Source organism: Ochlerotatus camptorhynchus, unplaced genomic scaffold (genome assembly GCF_037179485.1).
Source record: "Ochlerotatus camptorhynchus isolate MF236.1 unplaced genomic scaffold, CSIRO-AGI_Acam_v1.1 ptg000013l, whole genome shotgun sequence".
NCBI classification, from domain to species: Eukaryota; Metazoa; Arthropoda; class Insecta; order Diptera; family Culicidae; genus Ochlerotatus; species Ochlerotatus camptorhynchus.
This window is the reverse complement of record NW_027040505.1, coordinates 229,505-255,320: the sequence shown is the minus strand read 5'-3', so window position 1 is coordinate 255,320 and position 25,816 is coordinate 229,505. Positions and strand designations below refer to the sequence as shown.

General features: G+C 40.6%; 1 protein-coding gene and 1 pseudogene across 1 annotated transcript in view; one reads left to right on the top strand and one right to left on the bottom strand.

Moving 5' to 3' along the window:
* Nucleotides 1-25,816, top strand: part of LOC135700872 (uncharacterized) — a 194,584-nt gene that overhangs the window by 37,936 nt on the left and 130,832 nt on the right. The window lies entirely within an intron of this gene.
* On the bottom strand, nt 6,653-8,570 carry LOC135700892 (uncharacterized; annotated as a pseudogene).

The following is a 25,816-nucleotide window of genomic DNA, read 5'->3' as shown; positions in this document are numbered from 1 at the left end:
TAATAGACTATTAAACGAAATGACTAGGACTAGGGACTGGGAGCTCCCAAAGTGGAGCCAGTTGATCAGATGGAAGTAAAAATAGGGTAAGTGAGACAACTATGGCATATGTATCAGTAATGGCACAATCCCATATACGTAATGACCCTTCCCATTAACATCACATAGTGCAATTAAGTTCACGTCTTCAGCAAAGATTCTTGACACAGTTACACGGGAAAAAAAGAGTTCCCATATTCGTGAACCACAGCCGTGAACCATAGTTCACGGTGTATATTTGAGACAATTTTGTTCTGGATAGCTGGCCGTGATTTTTAGTTCACGGTCCGTTCCCGTTTTCGGGAACGGATTTTTTTCCGAGTAGGGTTATAATTTGATGCATAAGCATAGTTCAACTTTTTGCCGTTAAGATGGCTCAAAGGTTTGCTATCTTGAGCAAAGTTGAAGAACGTTACATTTTATGAAATATGAGATGTTTAATGTTTAGTCTTTTGTCTGAAATTCACGTTTTTCGTATTAAGTGTTTTTTTTTTAAATTCGTTCAAATGTGCGTCTGTTCTACATGTTAGGGGCGGCTCAAACAGCGTCTGACTGGCATCCAGCGGCTGAATACGAAATACTTCTCCCCGAAAGCTATACCCAAGATGGTAGTCCCATCACGGCGGATAGGAGACCTTAAGCCAACCACCTACTGTCTCCGAAAGCTTCAAATTGTTACAGAAACCTATAGTGAAAGATTACGAACTGATTTTAAGGCAACGACTTTTAGCGCTAAGCAACGGACAAGAATTGGAACATGGAATGTACTGACGCTAGCCCAACAGGGTAAACTGGCACAACTCGCTAGTGAGGCCCGCCGTATGAAGCTAGAAATCATGGGACTTAGTGAAGTCCGTTGGCCGTACTTTGGAGAACACAAGCTGCCATTGGGACAGGTACTTTTATATTATGGTATGCGAGGTGAAAACGCTCCACGACATTGTGGAGTTGGCTTTCTGCTTAGCGGCACTCATCAAGTGGGAACCTATCAATGAGAGAATAATCGTTGCCAGATTCAGAACACAGGCCCGAAACCTTACCATAATCCAATGTTGCGGTACATAATTCGTGCCTGGTGGCCCCACAATTGGATCTCAAATTCCGAGCTTCATCGTTTGTGCCATCAGAAGCTGATTTAGATAGAAATTCGTGAACGGAAGTGGAGGTGGGTCGGCCACACACTACGACGGAGCGGAAACGAAATCTGCAAGCAAGCACTGGACTGGAATCCAGCAGGACATCGCGGCAGAGGCAGACCTAGAGGCTCGTGGCGGCGGAGCCTAAATAGTGAAATTAAGAACGTTGACCGAAATTTGACTTGGGCACAGGTCAAGGCCAAAGGTAGTAATCGCCCAGGATGGAAATCTTTCACATAGGCCCTTTGCAGCCCTGGAAGTGGCTAATCGTTAAGTAAGTAAGTAGTTCAAATGTGTTGGGACACTGGCAACCATAACCAGCAAATACCACAGGGCTCACCGTTTGCAGCGTCGGCTGTCACCTGGATGGACGTCACTTGTGTGTCATTGTAGAGTAACAGTTTGTCATTCATTGTTTCGTTAGAATAAAGAACAATATCTCTTTTTAAAGTGTCGTGATGTAGACGAATAGTTTGATTAGATCGTAACTTATTTAGTAGTAGCAGTAATTAATTACGATATCACCACCTTGTCACGTTACGAGTAATTTGTCGGTTTCGTGAGTGTTTCGTAGTGAAACTCGCGTAGAACAAAGCGCGATCGAAAGTGCTCCACGCCACATGGGCATCCACAGTATCAGCAACAGCCTCCACAGCCTGTGCCCCAAGCTGTCTCAGCGGTCGCCACCATTGTCCAAATTCTGCAACAACTCCAACAGCAGCAGCCAGTTACAAACCAGCTCCTTCAGCAGCACCACGAATCTACCAATCAGCAGCAGAGATTTCTGCAGCAACAGGAGAACGCGTTTCGCAACGCATTGACTTCAATGAACGTCAGTGTTCCGCCAAATCCGGAAGCCATTCTGGATTCATTAGCATTCCTAAGAGCCCACGTTTGCTGCTTGGTATGCGCGATATGAGCGGCGACGAGTGTGACGCAGAAGTACGCACCAGGTTGCTGACGAAGATAGAGGGCAGCAATTACGACATCCTGGAGGCGTTGATAGAGGAATGTCAGCGGTTAATCAACTTGAAGAGCGACGCAGGCCGGAAGAGGCGAAGAACGGTCCAGCAACACCGTTCTGGAGCTGCGGTACGATGCGCTTCTCAAAGTACTGCAGTTTTAAGAACCACCGGTGTACCGAATGTAAGCAGTTTGACCACAAGGAGGGCTACTGCTCAAGTGCGAAACGTTCATTCAAACCTGTCAAGCAACGCACGTAAGCTCACCCCTAAAACCACGGCAGTACGAGTTTGCCTGTTGGGTAGCGATCAGCAGTTCGGTTCATCAGGGCCAGGTTTTCGTCTACCGATGGACAACTTTAGCAATCACGTCAGTGGTGTGCCGGTCGACAACAGTTTCCTGCAGAAAGCATATCCAAACCTGTTCAGTAGCACATTGGGGTTGTGTACAAACAACAAAATCAAGCTAGTGCTCCAAGATCAATGTCGGCCTGTTTTTCGTCCTCGTAGGGCGGTTTCCTACGCCATGCTATCCACGGTGGATGAGAGACTCAACCGTTTGGAACGTTTGAACATCATTTCTCCTGTGGACTACTCCGAGTGGGCAGCCCCAATAGTAGTAGTCAGGGAGGCAAATGGCAGCATACGTATTTGTGGAGATTACTCCACTGGGCTCAACGAGCGGCTTAAATCTCACCAGTATCCGTTCCCACTCCCACAGGATTTTTTTTTTTAATTTCCAGCTGCACGGTATTCAGCCAAATTGAACTGTTGAATGCCTTCTTACAGATGGAAGTGGATGAAAGCTGCTGCAAAACCGTCAACGCACACCGGGGCCTGTACCAATACAACAGGTTGCCACCCGGAGTTAAAGCTGCACCTGGGGCGTTTCAGCAGCTAATAGATACCATGATGTTGGGACTTCCGGGAACTTCTTGCTACCTAGCCGATGTCTTCGTTGGGGGGCAAGGATGCTGAGGAGCACTAACAGAATCTGCGCGCAGTTCTACAGCGGATTCAGGAGTTCAGTTTCACCATACGTCCGGAAAAGTGCTCTTTTGCGAAACCTCAGATCCGGTATCTGGGTCATCTATTGAATCGTCATGGCCTCCGTCCGCATTCAACCAAGATTGCAGCTATCAAAAACATGCCTCCACCAAAAGACATCACCGGAGTTCGGTTCTTCTTTGGCGCTATAAATTACAATGGGAACTTTGTCCGAAACATGAGGACTCCACGTTATCCGTTGGACGAGCTATTCAAGACCAGCACATCGTTCAACTGGACTCCTGAATGTCAGCAGGGAGATATTTTCCTTCGAACTGTTGGTCACGCATTGATCCGAACCTGAAAATAATAGTGTCCGCCGACGCAGCGTCGTTTGGAGTTGGGGCAACAATTAGCCATAAGTTCCCCAACGGCAAGGTCAAGGTCTTTCAGCACGCGTCTCGGGCACTAACTGCAGGCGGACAACGCTATTCTCAGCCGGATCGCGATCGTGTTTGCATTAACGAAGTTCCACAAGTTCGTATGCGGGAGAAGATTCCGGCTTCAAACATACCATGCTCCACTTCTACGTATTTTTGGGTCCTAAAAGGGGATACCGGTTTGCACGCCCAACCGGCTCCAACGTTGGGCTCTGACGTTGCTCAACTACGACTTTTCCATGGAATACGTCTCGACTGACAGTGACATGTTCGGGAGCGCCAATGTACTGTCCAGGCTCATCAACCAGCATGCTAAGCCGGACGAAGATTTCGTCGTGGCTTCCACGAGCTTGGAGGAAGATTTGAGGTCAGTACCGATCGGTAACACGAACAACCTACCTCTCAGTTTCAGCATGGTCCAAGAGGCAACCAAGCCTGATCCAACCCTTCGGATAGTGTACCGTTTTGTTCGTAATAGTTGACACATTTCAAAATCGGCAGGAAAGCTTGTCAATCGTACAAGCTTGCATATTGTTCGGAGATAGGTTGGTGATCCCCGCCGTCTACCGAAAAGTCAAGTTTACTCTTGCTGAAACTCCTCAAACTCACCGGAGGTTTTAAAACACTCTTGTCCTGCGAGTTTTGCAACCCTCACCTCTAGTGAGTAATGGGAGGAGTATGGAAGAAGTAAACAAAAACTCCTCGAGAGAGAGGGAGAGTGAACTTCAGCGAAATGATGATTTGACGTGAGGTGCGCTTTTCGAGACTCCAGTTGACTTTTTTGTTCGACGTAAGAAGTTCAGAGCTCACCCAGAGTGATAGTAAGAGCGTGTGGTAGAAAATGATGATCATAAATGGCAGCAAACCTCACTTTCATTTTATCCCCCTTCGCTCACAAGCTCTGAAGCTCAGTGGAATGATTTGGCAGTAGGCATTCTACTCCTCAGAAAATTGCTACGCTTGGCTCATTTCAAATTCGCGAGCGAGGCTCAATCAAGCCTGGAGTCAACTCCACTTGAGCCATCCGGGAGTGCAGAGGATGTACGCAAAAGCACGTAGCTATGTGTACTGGCCCTGATTCGATGAAGAGATAGCCACCCAAGTAACAATTTTGGTTTTATGATGGTTCTGGACACCATGATTTAGACTTGAAGCATGCTCTAAAACCTCGATAAAACTTGCAATGTTACTTGGGAAGTTTCGTCAGATCTGCACACAGCAAATGGCCAACTAGGCAGATCACGGTGAAAGCCACCATCAGCCTGCTTCGTTTGCTTTTCGGCAACAAGGGATTGCCTGAAGTCTTCGTTACAGACAACGACATCCAATTCAAAAGTGCGGAATTCAGTCAGTTTTGCAACTTTTTTGCAACCCATTTCATCCGCAATCAAACGGGCCTATATTTGTCGATATTTTTAAACGCACAGTCAAGAAAATTCTGGAAGGTAAAAGCACAATCAAACATGAATTGGACATCTTCCTTCTCACGCATCGGATTACACTCAATCAATCAATATTTCGCTTAAATTTACACGAAATATCGCGTAAATTTATGCCAAATCTGACGTTAATTTAATGTGCGCTATATCTCGCAGAAATTTACATGAATTTTTCGAACGGTGTAGGCGTTCGCGCCGAATACCGCCTCAATGGTTCCAGGCGTAGCTAAGATGTTAAGTAAGGAGATTTTGAAGACACGGGCAACCCTAACAATTATCACAGGGCTCACCGTTGGCAGCATCGACTGTCACTTGGATAGACGTTACTTGTGTGTCATTGTAGAGTACCAGTTTGTCATTCATTGTCTCGTTAGGTTTAGAAAACAATGCAAAACCACTTTTTCGAAGACTACACATCGATTCAGTTTCTGTGTGTGTGAATGTGTTATCCTCTACCCCTTACCCAGCTCGGAGCGTTGGATAAATGATTTGTTGCCCCGTAACGTGGGTAGATCACCTTTTCATGGTACGTTACGGGATGTAAGATCTACCACCGATTCCTAGTCCTAACTACTTCAAACTAGGGGGACAGGATTTTTCAGTAATCCAAGGAACACATCTAAGTCCTTGCTACTTTTTATGCCTTGTTTATAGTGACAAGACTCGGCTTTGTCCACCGAGGATGACTTGTTGTTAATATGACACAATAAGCTAGTTTGTAATAAGCTTCCATCCTTAAACTATATCCAACTTTTATTCCTGACGGTACTCAATTCCAAGAAGGTCCAGGTCTCCATAACTGGAGTTTCCGTGTACGTTCAATTATAAATTAACCCATTCATAAATAAATTATATAACCCAATAAATCAGTACTTTTATACAACAAGACACCTGACATGTGCTGTAAACATCCCGATAAAATATCCCACCGATTTTTCCCTCAACTTCGTCGGGTTCCGTCGGCATGATCGACCGATTTTATTTCCGACGAATCGGTCGATTGTTGCACCGACGCTTATGGGAGCTTAACACAGGGGTTGACTGATTTTACAGTATACTAAATTGGCTCACCAAGTCGATAGATTGAATGCGATTTGGTAGGGTGAATAATCGATGGATAAAATTTATGGTAAAAATCGACAAAAACCTATCAAATCGGATGATAAAGGACTACTAAATCGACTGATTAGTAGGCAAATAAAGCTTAAAAATAAACTGAAACAGACAACATCGGCTGATTTGTTGCTACTAAATAATCTGATTGGTAGACATAAAGAATCAGAGAATAAGTTAATCTCAAAGAAATCGTCGAACGCAGAGCTATTAAATAGCTTTATTAATCGACATACAAAAACGAACAACGAATGAAAGTCGACGAAATCGGTTGATTTTAAACCACTAAATCTATCGATTAATCAGTATAGAAAGAAATCAAAATACCTTTGAAATCCAACGAAATCAGTTGATCAAGAGCTATTAAATAGGTTTGTTTGTATTTTCCTTACAGATAGTATAATCTCAGTTTATACTTACAGTATATTATTAATACCTTAATTCTTAATCTTAATTCTTGAAAATAATGTAAACACGGAATAAAGACGAAATCTCGGACGAAACATGCTCCTGCTGTTCCTTGCGGTAGTCGATAGCTACTGAGATCTTATCGGGGGAAACTCTGGCGACTCAATATCAGATTGAGAACAATCATCAGAACTCCTGCGGCTACTGTTCTCAGGAGTCGATGATGTACGGGATTCAAAGGATGTTTCTTGCGGTTTGGATTTCTTCGGACTGCCTCCAGGCTGTTGATTGGGCTGACCAGATGTCATCACCGAGTTCTTCTTCGAACCCGCGAAGTGTGGAGCTTGCTTTTTTGCCTGTGACTGGCTGCATCCCGGTTGCTGGGATGACTTCATCTTGTTTTCTTCTGAGCCCTCGGAAAGAGGAGATCGCTTCTTAGTCTTCGTCTGACTACATCCCGGCTGCTGGTCGGATGGCTTCGTGTTTTCTTTCGAGCCCTCGGAATGATGTCGCTTCTTAGCGTCCCTACGCTGTTTCGCATAAATCCTTCCTTTTGCAGCTGCCACCAATCCCGTGAAAAATTTCTCAGGTGTTAGGGTGATATTATCTAGAAAACAATATAATTTTTAGTGTAATGTTCGTTACCTTGGATATTTATACTTACTGATGATATGCCGAATAAAGTTCAGGTCCCTTATTTCGTCAGATCGTCGGTATCCGCAATGATGACACGAAGCCAGTCGTCCTTGTCAGTATTGCTTAATGCGTACGCGATTTCTCGTTTGATACTGAAGTCATGTTGCGGGTCAGCGAATTTTACCATCGTATCTTGGATTTCTTCAAGGGTATCGAGAGGAAAAGTTCTTTTCATTGGGGCTTAAAAATTCTTGACCACCAATTCTCTGAGCTCTTTGAGTTCGTTTCCATAGTTCGTCAATAATTCCCTTGTAGTCCGAAAATGGGCAAGGATGTCTCGATTTTGCTGTTCAACTGTAAGGAAATAATAACATATTTCACAGCTTAATTAAAATTTAGGGGCCCAAACGCAAAGGGGTGTAAGTGACATTTTGGTCAAATTTGAGTTAACCACACTACAAAAATCTTCAGAGTTTAAGCTTTGCGCCCGTATTTTTGTAAGATTTTTAAGTTAAACAGAATAAATTATCATAATTCTGAGAAAACTGGTTTAATTTTTGAAATCTCATACATTTTGTATGGGAAGATAAGAAACTGGCATAACTTAAAAGACATTTTTCTCAAAACTAGGTTTTTGTCACTTACACCCCTTTGCTTCTAACCCCCTCAATTAAAATTAACTCTTTCAGATGAGTAATTACAAAGCGAAATTAAAATCTCTGGGGGGTGCAACTGGTAATGAGTTTAGCAGAATGTTGTGGCTTTCTCAGTCTAGGGAAATCCAAACGGTTAAATTAACCGTTTGGATTTCCCTAGACTGAGAAAGCCACAACATTCAGAGAAATTTAAATATACACCGTTTGCATAATACAGTCATCATTCGTTCATTGCAACATGTTTACATTGCAATAAGCGAATGCCATTTGTTAATCGCAACGCATTTGCAACGTCAAACTAATGTCACTTTGACACTAAAGTGCATTCGCCTGCATTCACCACGTGGTTTTTGACAGATAGCTGCTTTTTAATTGCAAGACGTTGCAATTAGCGGACTTGCTATTAAAAAATGTTGCGATTAGCGAGCTTGCAATGAGCGAATGTTCACTGTAGTCTATTGACCTCTCTTTCCGTCTGCTGCAAATTTTGTGCATTTTTCCAATTTCTATCTGTTTAGATCTTTTAGATCTAAACAGATCGAATTTTGTAAAATGCATAAAAATTACAGCAGAAGGAAAGAGAGGTGAATAGAATTGTATGCACTTATGGGGTTCGAAATAAGGACAAAAACTTTCTTATGTTTTTTAGGTGTAGCATCAATCTTTGGCAGTGTAAATTACCTTTCTCTATTTTTCCATTCACACGTGCGAATTCACGTTCCAAGAACAGTTTGAGGTTACTGTTGTCCGACATCTCAATTGTTCAGCTTAGTCGTAACCTAGGGTTACGGTATGTAATGTGGGTCTAGTCCTTTCATTCGGCCTATCACGCAAATAAATAATTAATTAAGGAATATTACACAAAAAATAAGGAAAATATTGATCACTGATGGTTGATAAATGTGTACCACACACAAATCAATTTATATCACAACATTTCAATACATTTTCAGCTCTCGTAAGTAATAAAACTGGTTGAGAATATCACAATGTTCGGAGTTTTTAGCCGCCATGACTTATAAGGTTAAGATGGGAAGGTTGACTGACGATCATCAAATGGCCTGATTATGGCATTTATTGATTGGAATTACCTGATAATACACACTAGACGTAAAACTTACAGTTGCTGTTTGAATATTTTATGTTTATTTTAATTGTTTAACAACGTTTTCACAGGTAAAACATGGACCCAACTTTAGGGACACATTTCTTTTCTATGTTCCTAACTATGGCCCATGAAATTCATTTGACAGCATATAGCAATAAGAGTAACGTCAACAATGTTGTTTTGCATTTGGATGATAAGGAACGAACAGGAAGGGAGATTTTTTCTGCCAAACCTGTATAATGAACATCACAATGTTCTGATTTAGATATTCTGCGGTCAAAAGACGATAAGCGAAATTTTTAATTTTTAATTTTTAAATTGAGTGATTTAATGTAGTTTTCGTAAAATTTTCTCTAAGAAATGTTTTGAGGAATGAAGAGCATTAAGTTAACAGTGATAGTGATAAAAAAAAATACATCAGAAAACGTTACCAAGAGCGTTTTTTTGAGGATCAAACAAGATAGGACGAAGTTGCATCCATAAATAGACCCAATTTGGGGACAATAGACCCATATTACATACATTTCCCTCGTGAGTTATTGTCTTAAAAAAAGTAAGTTTTTCAACTTTTCGTGGTTTCTGATAGCAAACGACATGATAAGCATATCTAAGCATACCATTTAGCAGTAGAATATCGTTTGCAGGTAAATTCATTGATGAGTTATGATTAAAAACGTAATCGATGGCTGCATATTAGACCGAGGTTAGGGACGTATACCCTATATGAAGCAAAGTTATCAAAACGAATCCATTACCGAAAGGCAACTTTACTATTTGTTTGGTTATTTCAGCAAGATTCACAAATTTAACGTCATTGCACAAGGTTCGAGAGAACCAAACTCCAAACCTCGATGAAGCGATACGCGAATTAAAAAACGAAAGAATTTCCAAGAACTCCTGGATGATTGCTCCACGTGATCCTTCCGATTCTGCAAATCCTACTACTTTTGCAGGAATTCCGTCTACCAGTATACAATCATCCTTGCCATTAGCACTCATCATTAAAGAATTATTAAAATAGCAAGTACGATATGCGAAAGAGCATCCAAATAAATTCTTCTTCATCTGAAACTGTTCTGCGAAATGTCTCTCCTTTCTTGTTCTCTCGTCAATATTGCATTGTTCAGCCATTCGTTTATAAAGCTGCTGGAGGTGCTGATGTTTCTTGGTTAAATTACGCTTGATCTCCTGCATGAAGTTTTCGTATTTAAATGCGCTTATTGACGGTAAATTCCCATACAGCTTTACATAATCAGGCAAGTGAAGAAGCATGTGCACATTGTGGGAAAGATTAGTTTGGCCGTAAAACACATGGAAACGAAACACAAAATCACGAAGAAACTCTCGAGCTAAATCCACATCCGCCGGTAAAGGGTTTCTGGCCGACAAAAGACGAAGTGCGGAAAAATATAGAAGAAAGTGCTCATGCTGATCGTTTTGGAAGAACTTTTTTGTAATCAAGATGCCTGCGTAGCTGTCAAAAAGTCGAAATTCCGTTGCTTTGAAATTCGCCAATTCAGTAAATGGTCTTGGTTTTCGAGTAAATTCTCTTGGAACACTTTTAGCCAGATCGGAGTAAAAAATACCTGGAAATGAACTATCCTGAAAATATTTTTAAGAATGTAAAAAGCACCTGCTCGTTCCCTATCAGCCTTACGTAATATTCGACCTGAATATCCAGCTTTCTTTAGATTTCCTAGCATACTCTCAAGTATTTTCTTTGTAACACCTAAATAACATGTATGCATTGCATCAATCGCTAACTGTAGGATCATATCTAGTCCGATGATTCGTTCTACTCCAAATGTAGATTGAGTACGATGATGTTCTGGATTGATTCTTCTGCGGAAAGATTGATCAGTTCTGGCGGTGCATTCTTCCGGGGAATAAACGGTCACTCTGCTAACACGTTTGCCGATCTGTGTGCAATTTGGGCATCCATGTTTACTAACGTGAGACACAGCACCACTTATTTTGCAGGTTGCTGGACGATCACAAATAAACAACCGAATACTAAACTTCAACTTAATCATATCAGATTCACGCTTCAGCTCTACTCCATTTTTCATTAGATCATTGACTTCAGTAACAAAATCCTGGAGGAATTCATCCGCGCTCGATGGCTCTTTTAATCCTGAGTAACATCCAATTACGAATGGAGAAATTTCTTGTACATTTGGAAAAGCAGCTAGAATTGGCCAAAGGCATCAACCGTTTTTAGCTACGGGAAGTCCATCGATATTTACGTAAAGCTCTATCACTTGCATTGCAGTAACTATTGGATCACCAGCTAGGTTAGTTAAAGCATTTTGAATTCCGAAATGTATGTATTCACCGGGGGTCACTTTTTTGGGAATAATGCTGTATCTGGGTGTTTCTAAAAGAGTCAAACGTGAACGCGGTACATCAAGACCTGCATCCCGCAGAATTTCCAGTAGTGATTTAGTTGCCTCAACCCCTAACCGATACTTGGACACAAAATGAGCAAGCCTATATTTTACAGCGAGGTTTGCACCGTCTTTTGCTATACGTTCACTTAAACCTATATCTGCAACAGCTTCCGTGTCGATTGGCTTCTCCGGAGGACTATTATCATCTTCTTGATGATCATCACTTCCATCCACGGGATGGACACAATCGCCTTCTTCGTCTGAGGTGAAATGGTTTTCCAGGTGGACATCATCCGCGTCGTCTGCCGCATGATCAGCAGCTTCATTTGCATTTTCCCCTTCACTGTCCATCAAATGTCGCCGGTAAATTTCATCATATTCCTTATATTTTGCGGTTTTCCGCTTTGTTCTCCAAATACTCCATCCAGGGTTGCTTCCACTCACTTGTTATAAAAAATTGTTTTTCGGAATTATGAAATCATTAGATGATGTAACGATATGTTGTACTTGTAAGTAACAAGAAGAGGGTGGGTGCAGTCCGCATCGTGCTCTCTTGCCGTGCGGATCTATTTGCTTTTTGCTTAAGGAAGTGTTACTACTACCTAAAGCTACAACAAATTTAAACAGCACTTTTCAGTGCTCAACCTGTACAAATTTTCTACCTTGTTCAACTCCTCTTATTCCTCTTCGATCCTTGTTTGGACCCTACCCGAGGTAATCCTTCTTGGATATCGATTTGGAAAATTCCTCTTCGATCCTTCAGATTCTTATAGTAATCTGCTTGGAAGTCGATTTGGATAATCGCATAATCGCACTTTTCAGTGCTCAACCTGTAAAAATTTTCTACCTTGTTCAACTCCTCTTATTCCTCTTCGATCCTTGTTTGGACCCTACCCGAGGTAATCCTTCTTGGATATCGATTTGGAAAATTCCTCTTCGATCCTTCAGATTCTTATAGTAATCTGCTTGGAAGTCGATTTGGATAATCGCATAATCGCACTTTTCAGTGCTCAACCTGTAAAAATTTTCTACCTTGTTCAACTCCTCTTATTCCTCTTCGATCCTTGTTTGGACCCTACCCGAGGTAATCCTTCTTGGATATCGATTTGGAAAATTCCTCTTCGATCCTTCAGATTCTTATAGTAATCTGCTTGGAAGTCGATTTGGATAAAAAATTTACTGCCGCCATGGCGCCTAAACGCAAAAGAAAGGGGCAAACTCTTGACCTCCCTTCTGAAGAAATTAATTTGAGTAATCAATTTGATTTGCTCACGGATGATGAGATAGATCCATCATCCAAGAAAAATTCTAGAAAACTTTCCCGGCTTAATGCCAAGAAGGAAAAGATTCCCCCTATTGTGATAACCACTTCCGATTTCCATGCTCTTCGCATGGAACTTTTGAATTTCGTGAAAGTTAAGTTTTCACTACAAATTGGACGTCGGGGTGAATGCCGTGTATTGGCTGAAACCTTGGACGGATTTAAATGTCTTCTCAAGTATCTTACTGAGAAGAAGCACAAATTTTTTACTTACGACACCAAAACTGAACGTGTGTTCAAGGTTGTCATGAAAGGACTGCCCAGTGGTGAATCCCTGGATCAGATCAAAGATGAACTGGCAAAATTACTTGGAGTTGTGCCACTCCAAGTAATCAAAATGAAAATGAAATCCCGTCCTGGCGATTCGCGCAACGGGATTTCTAATGATTTTTATTTAGTTCACTTCAAGTCTAGTGAACTAAACAACCTTAAGGCCTTAGAAAAAGCTAGCCTTATGCTCCATGTCCGAGTGAAGTGGGAACACTTCAGGAAGACTAGAGGAAATTTCCAAAACCTCACTCAGTGCCGTAAGTGCCAGGGATGGGGTCACGGAACTAAAAATTGCTACATGCCAGCTAAATGCATGAATTGTGGTGATTCCTCTCACGCAAAGGACGACTGTCCTGTGAAGGAAGATCCTAAGAAATTTAAATGTTCAAATTGTGGTGAAAACCACAAATCCAATTTTTGGGAATGTAAGACTCGCAAAGCGATCCTACAATCTCGTTCTAACCGACAGGTAGGAAACGCTCCACGTTTCCGACCAGGTACAAATTCCTCTGCTGTTAACAACGGTCAGCGAGGAACAAATTCTACATTCGTACCCGTAGGTACAAATATCACCCCTGCTTCAAATGTTTCATCTGTACCTACTCCCCTCGCTGCTAACAATGTTCAGCGAGTTAATGGAGCTACCTATGCTGCTATTGCAGCGGGTAGAAATCAAAATACTAACCAACGTTCTAACGGAAATTTTGACAATTTTGACTTAGGAAGCATTACTGCCCCTAAAATGGAATTTTTACAGAATTCATTAATTGACATGATTTCTGATATGCTTAAATCTAACTCCATGTTTGATGCTATTCAAACTGGAGTAAAATTTGCTAATAATATTGTCATGACTTTAAAATTCAGTAATGGATTTTAAAGCATTAAACATTTTAAATTGGAATGCTCGATCTCTTAAAGATAATGAAGACGAGCTATTTAATTTTTTGAGAGTTCATAACGTGCATATTGCCGTTATAACTGAAACGTTCCTTAAACCTGACCATAAGGTTAAGAAGGACGCAAATTACTTGATTTATAGAAATGATCGTCTTGATGGACCCTGTGGTGGCGTTGCCATCATTATTCATAGACGAATCAAGCATAAAATTCTTTCTTCATTTGAAACCAAAGTTTTTGAAACTTTGGGAGTTTCTGTTGAAACAAAATTTGGACAACTTACGTTTATAGCTGCCTATTTGCCATTCCAATGCGTAGGCCAGCAAAAGAATTTTCTCAAGGGTGACCTCCAGAAACTTACCCGTCATAGGTCTAAATTCTTCATTATTGGTGATTTTAATGCAAAACACCGCTCATGGAATAATGCTCAAAGCAATTCCAATGGTAATATTCTGTTTGATGATTGTTCTGCAGGTTATTACACTATTCAATATCCAAACAGCCCAACATGCTTTTCTTCTGCAAGAAATCCCTCAACTATTGATTTGGTCTTAACTGATTCATGTCATCTTTGTAGCCAATTGGTTACCCATGCTGACTTCGGTTCTGATCACCTTCCAGTAACTTTTGAAATATCCCAAGAAATAATTTCCAATCCCAACAGCTTTACTTTCAATTACCATAGGGCTGATTGGGAGCAATATCGATCATTTATGGAATATAACTTCGATCCAAACATTCCTTTGCAAACCAAAGATGAAATTAATTATGCTCTTGAATCTCTGACTACTTCTATAGTTGAAGCAAGAGCTGCCTCAGTACCAAAATGCGAGGTTAAATTCGATTCAATTATAATAGACGATGATCTTCAGCTCTTGATCCGTCTTAAAAATGTCCGTAGGAGACAATTTCAAAGAACACGCGATCCTGCCATGAAAGTTATCTGGCGGGATTTGCAAAAACAAATTAAAAAGCGATTCTCTGCCCTGAGGAACAAAACTTTTGAAAATAATGTTTCTAAATTAGACCCGAGTTCCAAACCCTTTTGGAAACTCACAAAAATTTTGAAAAAACCTCAAAAGCCAATTCCAGCGCTTAAAGAAGGTGGTAAAATTTTGATCACAAATTTGGAAAAAGCTCAGAAACTTGCTAAGCAATTCGAGAGTTCCCATAATTTCAGTTTGGGTCTTACTAGTCCTATTGAGAATCAGGTTGCTCGGGATTTTCGGAATATTTTCTCTCGGGAAAATATTTTTGATGATTCCTGGGGGACTGATTTGGACGAAGTAAGGTCTATAACTAAAAAATTTCAAAATATGAAAGCTCCAGGTGATGATGGAATATTCTATATCCTCATCAAAAAACTCCCAGAGAGTACCTTGTCTTTCCTGGTAAAATTATTTAACAGATGTTTCCATTTGGCATACTTTCCTGATAAATGGAAAAATGCAAAAGTTGTTCCAATTTTGAAGCCGGATAAAAATCCAGCTGAAGCTTCTAGCTACCGTCCAATAAGTTTGCTTTCTTCAATAAGTAAACTTTTTGAAAAAATAATTTTGAATAGAATGATGCTTCACATCAATACGAACTCAATTTTTGCAGATGAGCAGTTTGGATTTCGCCATGGGCATTCAACTACTCATCAACTCTTGAGAGTTACCAATTTAATTCGTTCAAACAAATCTGAAGGCCACTCAACAGGAGTTGCTCTTCTAGACATAGAAAAAGCATTCGACAGTGTTTGGCATGAAGGTTTGATTGCTAAATTGAAAAAGTTTAATTTTCCACTTTACATTATGAAATTAGTTCAAAATTATTTAACTGACAGAACTCTGCAGGTAAATTATCAAAATTCCAAATCTAATCGACTACCTGTTAGAGCAGGAGTTCCTCAGGGTAGCATTCTTGGGCCTATATTGTATAACATTTTCACTTCGGACCTCCCTGATTTGCCTCAGGGTTGCCACAAATCTTTGTTCGCTGATGACACAGGCATTTCCGCTAAAGGAAGAAGTCTTCGTGTTATTTGCAGCAGACTTCAGAAAAGTTTAGATATTTTCTCTTCTTATTTACAAAAATGGAAGATTTCTCCCAACGCTTCCAAAACTCAACTTATAATATTTCCACATAAGCCCAGGGCTTCCTTTTTGAAACCTAGTAGTAGTCACATAGTCACTATGAACGGAGTTCCAATTTCCTGGTCAAACCAAGTGAAATATCTTGGATTAATACTTGACCAAAAATTAACTTTTAAAGATCACATTGAGGGCATTCAAGCCAAATGTAACAAATATATAAAATGTTTGTATCCTCTTATAAACAGGAAATCCAAACTTTGCCTGACGAATAAACTTCTAATATTTAAACAAGTTTTTAGACCGGCCATGCTTTACGCTGTGCCAATATGGTCTAGTTGTTGCACTACCAGGAAAAAAGCACTTCAAAGGATTCAGAACAAAATTCTGAAGATGATTTTGAAGTTGCCTCCCTGGTACAGTACTACCGAAGTACATAGAATTTCGAATGTTGAGACTTTAGCACAAATGTCCAACAAAATAATTAATAATTTCCGGCAAAAATCGTTACAATCCTCAATTGCAACGATTAATTCCCTTTATACTTAGATAAGATTTAGTTTTAGTTATTTAGTTTTAAGCTATCAATTGTTATACTGACATGCAGGTTTAAAAAACCTGTTTAAAATACTGAATTGCCAAGACAGGAACAATGTAAAAACACTTAGATATATATCATAACAATTAAGGCTGGTAAGTTACTGTAGTAACTGGAGCACCTAGGTTAAAAATGAAATGTAATTTATTTTGAATTTGGAACAAATAAAGAGTTAAAAAAAAAAAAAAAAAAAAAAAAAAAAAAAAAAAAAAAACAAGAAGAGGGTGTAAAGTATGTGTTTGACTCATAAAACCTGTCAATTTCGCTTGCAGAGCGTCACAATCAGCGATCTTATGATTCGTGAGCGTTCACTCAGAGTGAGCGCTCACGAATCGTAAAATCGCTGATTGCGACGCACTGAAAGCAATATTGACAGGTTTTATGTGTCAAACACATACTTAACAATCTCTTCTTGTAACTTACAAGTACTAATTATCATTATAACATCTAATGATTTCATAATTCTGTAAAACAATTTTTTATAGCAAGTGAGTGTAAGTAACCCTGACTCCATCTACTAGCCATCGTGAAATTACTACAGTTTCACTACTTACGGTAAAAATCAACACAAAAACACGTTCTTTTAGCGAGAAAACTCTAAACACTTTGTAAATAAACAAACTGACTGCGACTAGTAAACTTCCATTATCAACACAAGGGTTCGAGCTGATTAAATATACCAATTTTAATCCGACATAATCGACTACCGATGAAAACCGACATAGCTGATAAACTGATGTACCGACAGAAATCATTGAAGAAATCATCGACTAATGACAGTCGATTGAATCAGACAACGCATAGTACGATTCAAACGGCACCCGATTTAGTTGGTACATTATTTGACTGTTTTCGTCTGCTCCCGATAAAGTCGGGTTTCGTCAGTATATTAATCGGTTGATTTTGTCGGCACCCGATTTCGTCGGTCTACCGTAAAATTTCCCAGCTGTCAAATGTTTTATGGGGATGGTGTCAGAAGTTGGGAATAAATTGACTGTTTTTTGCGGAAAATCAAGTCATTTTACGTGTTGAGTAAGTAATAGTCGGTTCCACGTTCGATACATGCAGAAAATCGCCCGTCGGAACGGTATCCGCGTACGAAAAATCGGTTTACATTCCGTTGCAAAATGAGTGGCATACCCGTTCCAGCACCCCTGAAGCTGGGAATAAATGCTGAAGAGGTGGTGTTCAAGCCGAAAGATGCGGATTTTAAGCCAATCAACTGGATGAACTCATCAAGGAGAGATTAATTGCGGGAATGCTGGAAAATCAAGTTAGGAGAGAGTTGCTGAAAGCGGGTTAAACCCCAGTTAGTGACATGGTGAAAAGGTAAAGGAACACCAACAAATCGAAGAGTTAACTCGGAAGTACGAAACAATGTCCCACAGAGAAGAACCGTCGATGAGTACGGCGGACGCCTTGAAAGTAGGAGCTACGAAGAAGACGAATAAGGCGTGCATCTATTGCGGAGGAAGACATCAAAGGGATGAAACCAAATGTCCGGCATGGGGCAAAGAGTGCTTGAAATGCGGCAAATTAAATCACTTTCGACGGGTGTGCCGTATGAAATCCGACAGCAAGTTCCAGCGTAGGAATGTAAAACAGCTCAACGACAGCTCATCACACGCGGAAGATTCCGATACAGAAGAAGAGTGTGCATTTGTCGACATTGCAAAAGTGGATAGCAACGGAAAGATAATGGTGCAGCTGAGCAATTCTCTACAGATTGACGAATTTTTTAATTTTTTTTTTAATTTGTCGGCTCCGATTTTGATGAAAATTTGCACAGTTTTTCTTTTTTAGTAAAGATGCCAATTTGTGTTATCAGTTCTTCAAATTGAATCACGACTACTTTTCTAACAGGGCCTGTGTAAAAATAGTACTAATGAGTTAAAAAATTTACATTGCTGAAACGCTTTGTTCGATTAATTTGGTGTCTTGAGCAAAGTTTTAGATATTATTTTGGCAAAAATGTTAAAAATATACACTGTAAAAAAATTCGTTTGTTTCAATGAAAAAAAAATATATGTTTCTTATTAAAAAAATGGATTTCTCAAAACGTAGGGGAATTTACGTATTCTCGACAATCTAAGCAGCGTCCGCACTTCTATTAGCATTTTCACAGCGTCACGCACATATATGACGTGTCTGTTTGTTTCAATTCATCTGCTGCTTGCTTCTCTATCCATTCCAATCGACATAATTCTTCAAAACTGTTTGAAAGCGTTTTTACAACGCTCTAAACTTCTCAGGTGAGTGTGACTATTGTCGGCAGCCTCTTTTTCTTCGGCAACCTTCCCATTAGAACTGCGTGTTAACCAGCTGTTCTATTATCGGCAACTCGAAATCAGCCCCATTTTGTATTACGTATGCTTCATTTGAAGAAAAATCTGGCATAAAAGGATTGCTCGGTCCTACAAATATAATCAGATTGAAGCTGAAAGACTAAAGAATCATTTGGATACATTCAGGGAAGTCTGTTGATGGTAAAACATAGTGAAATTAACGTTTAAATTTTGATTGCCGAAAACAGTCAATGGGTGCCGAAGCCGACATTTACCCTACATTGTATTTAAAAAATTAAAAATAATAATCTTTAAAAATGATTTCATTGAAATACAACTGAAGGTTATGCTTACCTTTTAACCAAATGGTGTTACACTTATTTCCTATGATAACTTTTTAAGATGTATGCGGTAAAAAGCAATCTTTGTGATCAACTGCTTGTTTTCACCATTCAAACTCATTTAAGTATCAGATCGATTGGTATAATTTCTACATTAGGTACAGACAGATGTTTTTGGTGTTCACTACTACAGTGTTGAGTATTTGACTTATTACCGTTAAGATCACTGATACAACTATGCAAAATTGAAGACAATGAATAAAAAAGAAAATTAATCGCTAGTTTGAGCATCATTTCACTTTTATTTAGTTCTAGCTCAATATTCATCAAATGAATTTTTTAGTTTTGTTAGTAACGATACCTTTTCATGGTATCAGATGTAATGAATCCTAACTTTTCAATAGGGCCTGTGTAGAAAAACACTAATGAAATAAACATATCTATATTGCAAAAACGGCTTGCTTGATTGCTATGGTGTCTTCGGAAAAGTTATGCAAAATTAAAATGCAATTCTTGAAAAAATACACACGGTTAAAAAAAATGTGTTTTTAATGAAAATGTAAAAATCGTGAAATATTCAAAAAACCATAACTTTTTTGTTTTTGAGTTTACCATCACCAAACTTTGCCAGTTTGTAGCAAATATTATGAGCTTCAATGAGGCTTAAAACGAAATTTTCAAAATTAACTTTTTTAATAATAAATATAATTTTTTTCATTGATACAAACGAAATTTTTTACAGTGTATATTTTTTACACAATTGCCAAAATAATATCTGCAACTTTGCTCTAGACCCCAAATCAATCGAACAAAGCGTTTCGGCAATATATATTTTTAAACTCATTAGTACTATTTTTACACAGGCCCTTTTCAAAAAGTAGTCGTAATTCAATATGAAAAACTGAGAGCACAAAATGGCGGCTTTACTAAAGGAACAACTGTGCAAAGTTTCAGCGTAATTGGAAATGATCGGTCAGGATCGATTTGCGAACCTTCGTGGAATGCCTCAGCTGAAGGTGTTGAATGAGACCCAACGCAAGAACCTCGATATCCAGGTTGACACAGGTGTCCGTGTGAACGTGCTTTGCTACAAGGATTTGAAACGGTTGGTCAGTGAACACAGGTTGCAAGCTACAAATGTAAGGCTAAGATGTTACTCTGGAAAGATTATCATTCCTAAAGGCACGGTGAATCTGGATGTAGAGCTGAAACAAGGTACCACACAGTTAGCAGTCGTAGTGGTAAATAGAATCCGGCCACCACTCTTGTCAGCTCAGTCGGCAATTGACCTTGGAATCATCAAAATTCAAGATATTTACAGCATTGAATCGCTACACGAAGATTGCCACAAGGTAATTCGTAAGTGCAAAGACGTATTTGATGGTGAAGGAAGATTTGGAGGATCCTTTCGAATTAAAATTGATAAATCCATTGCAGCTGTACAGCAAAAACCACGCCGTATCCCGCTGACCTACCTTCCGGAACTGAAGAAAAAGATGAATGAATTAGAAAAGAAGCCAATCGTGGAGCCGGTCAGTAGACATATGGAATGTTTATCGAACCTGGTACTGGTGAAGAGAGGTCAGAAGCTGCGCATTTACTTGAACACATCGGAACTCAACCAAGTCAAAATCCAACTATTGAAGAGATGCTGCCTGACTTCACCAAAGCAAAGGAGTTCACGGTACTGGATGCCAAGAACGGCTTTTGGCATTTGCAACTGGACGAGGAAAGCTCGGATCTGACAGCGTTTTGGACACGTATGGGAGTTTACAGATGGAAACGTATGCCGTTCGGGTTTTTCGTGTTCCCCAGAGATTTATCAGAAAGCGCAACAGCAGGTGGTATCTGGGATTCGAGGAGTGAGGTGCTTGGCGAACGACATTATAGTCTTTGGATGTGGAGATACCGTAGAAGAGACCATGGTGGATCATAATCAGAAACTGAAAGACGTCCTGCAGAGGTGTCGCGAGCGAGGATTGAAGCTGAATCGCGCTATCATCGGTCTCTTTCTTCGGACATGTACTGACCGAAAAGGGAGTGATGCCAGATCCAAACAATGTTTCCGCCGTTTTGAATATTCCGACGCCGAAAATCAAGAAGGAACTGTTGACGTTCTTAGGGTTGACAACGTATCATGGGAAATTTTTGCCCAGATTAGCAGAAGTCAGTGCTCCGCAAATTGACCCGCGACGACGAGGATTATGGATGGACCGATGAGGCTGCTGAAGCTTTTAAGCAAATCAAGCGCTTGGTGACACAACCTCCTGTTCTGCGTTACTACGATCCCGACGAACAACTGACAATACAATGTGACGCGAGCAAAGCTGGTGTAGGATGCGTTCTGATGCCAGGAGGGCGTCCAATTGCATACGGGTCGAGAACGTTGACAACAACAGAAAGCAACTATGCACTTCTCGAGAGAGAGTGTTTGGCATGTAAGCGTTTTGATCAGCGCAGGGCACATGAATAAGGACTGCCGGCAGAAGAATTACAGTGAAGCAAATTTAGTTACTGGAAGCAAGACGGTGAGTTTTATGGCCGATCGCGCTGGGAAGCATGCGAGTCACGGTAAACATCTGATCTTCAAGCTCGATTCCGGACCTAGCGATCATCTTGAGAACAATGCTATGGTGTTTTCGTCACTGTGCAAGTTGTCAAGTCCTATCATCATAAACGTACCTTAAGATGGTGAAACGTTGGAAGCAAGAGTGAAAGGTGTCATTGAAGGTGTCCACATAACGATGAACGATATTCTGTGTATATTGGAGCTGAGGGATAAGCTGATGTCGGTCAAGAAGCTGGCTAAGACTGGATTTTTTTTCCTTGATTTGTTTCCCGTCGATCTTGTTTTCCGTGCTGAGCACTAATGCTACCGACGCTAGGAAGGCAGCTCCCACACCTGGACCCTACCCATCGACCCATCAACTCATGAACCGGGGACCAACGGCTTTACTTCCCTTCCAAAGGAAGGCGTGATGAGAGATGCTATGCCTCAGAACATCCCGGCGGCGCCGACTGGGATTGAGCCCAGGCCTGCTGGGGTGAGAGGTAATTACGCTTACCACTACATCCTCTGGCGCCGCTACCTAAGGCTGGAATGTCGGTGTTGTTTTGTGGTAATAAAGCTACTGTACGGAAGGATGACATTGTCATTTGTCATGGACTTCACCACGAACTACCTTTGAGTTCGGACGCGCGTGGTCATAGATCGGAGAACAAGGATCGGAGAGAACAAATAAGGAAGGAAAAGGTACGTTCGCCTGGCAGGGGAGATCATCTTCAGTGGGTTGGGATGGCTCACGCTATTTTGTATCATTTATTAATGATTATAGCCACTTCTCCATGATCTATTTGTTGAAGAAGAAAGCGTAAGTTTTCGAGAAGTTCCGGGAATATGAAGCGATAGTGACGGCGGCGTTTGATAAGAGGATTTCAAAACTCACGGTGGATCAAGGCACGGAGTATTGTTCCAATGAGTAGAAGATATGGTACAAGACGAGAGGAATCCAAGTTGAAACGACGGTTGCGTACACCCTACAGCAAAATGGGGTAGCTGAAAGATTCAATCGTACGCTTATCGAGAAGGTTCGTGTGATGCTCCTAGATTCTGAAATGCCAAAGCAGATGTGGTGCGAAGCATCGTTGACAGGTGTTTATTTACTTAACTGAAGCCCCACAGCAGCCCTTCCGTGTAAATTGACTACCGCTGCGTTATGGCTAGGAATGAAGCCCAATCTGGAGAATTTATGAATTTTTGGATACAGTGCCTTCACCTGGTTACCCAGCCAATTGCGAAAGAAGTTGGATGCCAAAAGTTTTGAGGGGGTCATGGTCGGTTATGCTCCAAACGGCTACCGACTTTGGAACCGAACACATAGGAGAATAATCGTGTCCCGCGATGTTAAGTTCAATGAAGCTCGTTTCCCGTATGCGGCCAAGTCTGATGAAGCAGCAGAAACACCAACACAAAATTGCCAACCGAGACGACAGCGACGATTGGATGCGTGCCGTGGCGAGCGAGTTGGAATCACTCAGGAGAAAACATGTTTGGCAACTGACGACCTGTCCCAAGGATGTGAAACCACTAGTCGAAAGGGGTGTTCCAGCTGAAGGAAGATGAGAACGGCAGACCAATTTGCTAAAAAGCCCGTCTGGTGGCGAAGGGCTATCTACAGAAGCAAGGCCAGGACTATGAAGAAACCTATGCAGACTGATGCAAAATTTGACTTTTTCGCTCCACAGTGCTTAAATGGTTTTAAATCAGGTCCTGATTAGCCTCCCAAAGTTACAACTCATTTGGTTAGAAACAGACTTCGCACAAGCCATTTGAAGTTTACATGTAAATTACTATGGGAAATCTCAACTTTTTGTTCATTGCCTTCTAGTCTTTTTCCATATTGAGCTGCGAAACAGTTCGATAGCTATTCTTATAGAAAATTTTCTCAGCTACAACTTTGCTAAAGATCGTTCCTATGTAAAACGAGACAGGAAAAAGTTATTAATTATTTAAGAGATTGCTAAACTTATGACATGATCAAGCAGCTGCTCTGTAGGCAACACTGTATTTTGCAGTGTGACATAGTAGCCATGATTTTTGTGTCCTATTCAACGCCCCAGAAACACCAATGTTGCCTGCTGAGCAGTTGATTGAGCATGATCATAAGACATCAGCGCATTGAACCATTGATAACTTTCGATCCTTGCATTTAATCAAAAAGTGGTCTTGAGCAAAGTTGCAACTCAGAAAATTTCCTACAATTACAGTTGAAAGCTTTTGAAGCAGACCGATATGGTGAATTATTAGATAGACATGAACAAAAATCTTGGTTTTACCATAGTAATTCCCATACAAACTTCAAATGGTTTGTGCCATCTCAGTTTCTCACCAAATGGGCTCAAATTTTGAGAGGTTAGTCAGGATCCGATTTGGAATCGTTTAAGTATCGTGGAGCGAAAATGTCAAATTTTGCATCACTCTACTATGCATCCAGACAATACTATTTCCAACAAATGGATGTGCGGATTGCTTTCCTGTTGCCTGAAGGAAACCATCTTCATGGAAGTCCCTGATGATGTATCTTCGAAATAAGGTCAAATCTGTTGGCTGCTCAAATCGCTGTATGGTTTAAAACAGTTCCCAAAGTGCTAGAATGATCGGTTCAACTAAGCAATCCTGAACATGGATTTCACAAGAACAAAACACGATTACTGTCTTTCAACGAAACTGGATGGCGATGATGAAATTATCCTGATCCTGTACGTTGATGACCTATTGGTGGAAGGCCGCAATCTGATGTCGATCGATAAAGTGAAGAAGGATTTGGCTTCGATGTTCGAGATGTCTGACGGTGGAAAGCTACGACACTTCTTAGATATGAAGGTGGAATACAATCGTGAAAGTAGACTGTTGCAATTATCTCAAGATGCCAGCATCGAAAAGCTGATGACCCGTTTTGGAATGGCTGACTGTAATCCGGCTCGTACACCAATGTAGAAGGGGTTGGTACTTCAACAAAGTGGAACTGCTAGGTTCCTGGATGTACGTGAAGTTGAGCGTTAGACCCGACATTTGCTTTCCTGTCGGCTACCTGAGGCGGTTACAACAGAAACCAACGGTCTAACACTGGCAAGCTCTGAAACGTGGTGCTCGATGTTTGAAAGGCACAACGAACATGACACTACAGTTCAAGCGAAACACATCGAGTCGTCCATTAATTGGATATCTGAATGCAGATTAGGCCTCAAACACCGAAGATGGGAAATCCGTTAGCGGCTACCTATTTCAAGTTTTCGGATGTACTGTCACCAGGTGTAGCAAAAAGCAAACTACTGTTGTAACTTCATCAAGTGAAGCGGAATATGTTGCAATTAGTGTAGCAGTTGCAGAATCCCTGTCACTGCAAGGTGTACTTGAAGATCTTCAAGAATCCAGTGCATCTGTTACTTTGTATGAGGACAACAGAAGCTGCATTTGCATGGCATCAAATTTGGAGACAAAGCGCACGAAACATATTGATGTCAAGCAAAATTTTGTGCACGATCAAGCATTGAAAATTGAAGTAATTTTTCGGGAAATTTCCGAAGGCGAGGACGTTCTGCAAGCCGCCATCAATCCCGTTCACCTGGACGACGTGAAACGACACTATCGCAAACCCAAAGCAGCTTGCCGATGGATTTGTTTTTCTTTTTCATTATCGTCATGGAGCACAGGCACGTAAGCGCGAGAAACAAACAGGTGAGAATTCAAACATTCCGTGCATTTTGTACGACGGGAATATACACGTCTACACCCGTCCCGAAAAAACTAATAGCGAATTCGTTTATTATTCACTTCCAACCAAGGTTGCAAAGACTCATTTCAGCTAAAACAATGTTTTTCCAAATTATGAAATAATTAGATGCCATGATCAAATTTTGAATTGGTAGGATACAAGAAGAGGTTGCAAAGAATGTGTTTGACATATTAAACCTGTTTATTTCACTTCATGAGAGTCACAATCAGCGATTTTTCACAAACTCACTCACTCACTCACTCACTCACTCAGCGATCAGCAAATCGCTGATTGTGACTCATAGAAAGCAAAATTTACAGGTTTTATGTTTCCAATGCATACTTTGTAACCTCTTCTTGTAAGTTACAAGTAAAACATGCCATCATACCATCTTTTGGTTTTATTATTCCGAAAAACATTATTTTAGCTGAAATGAG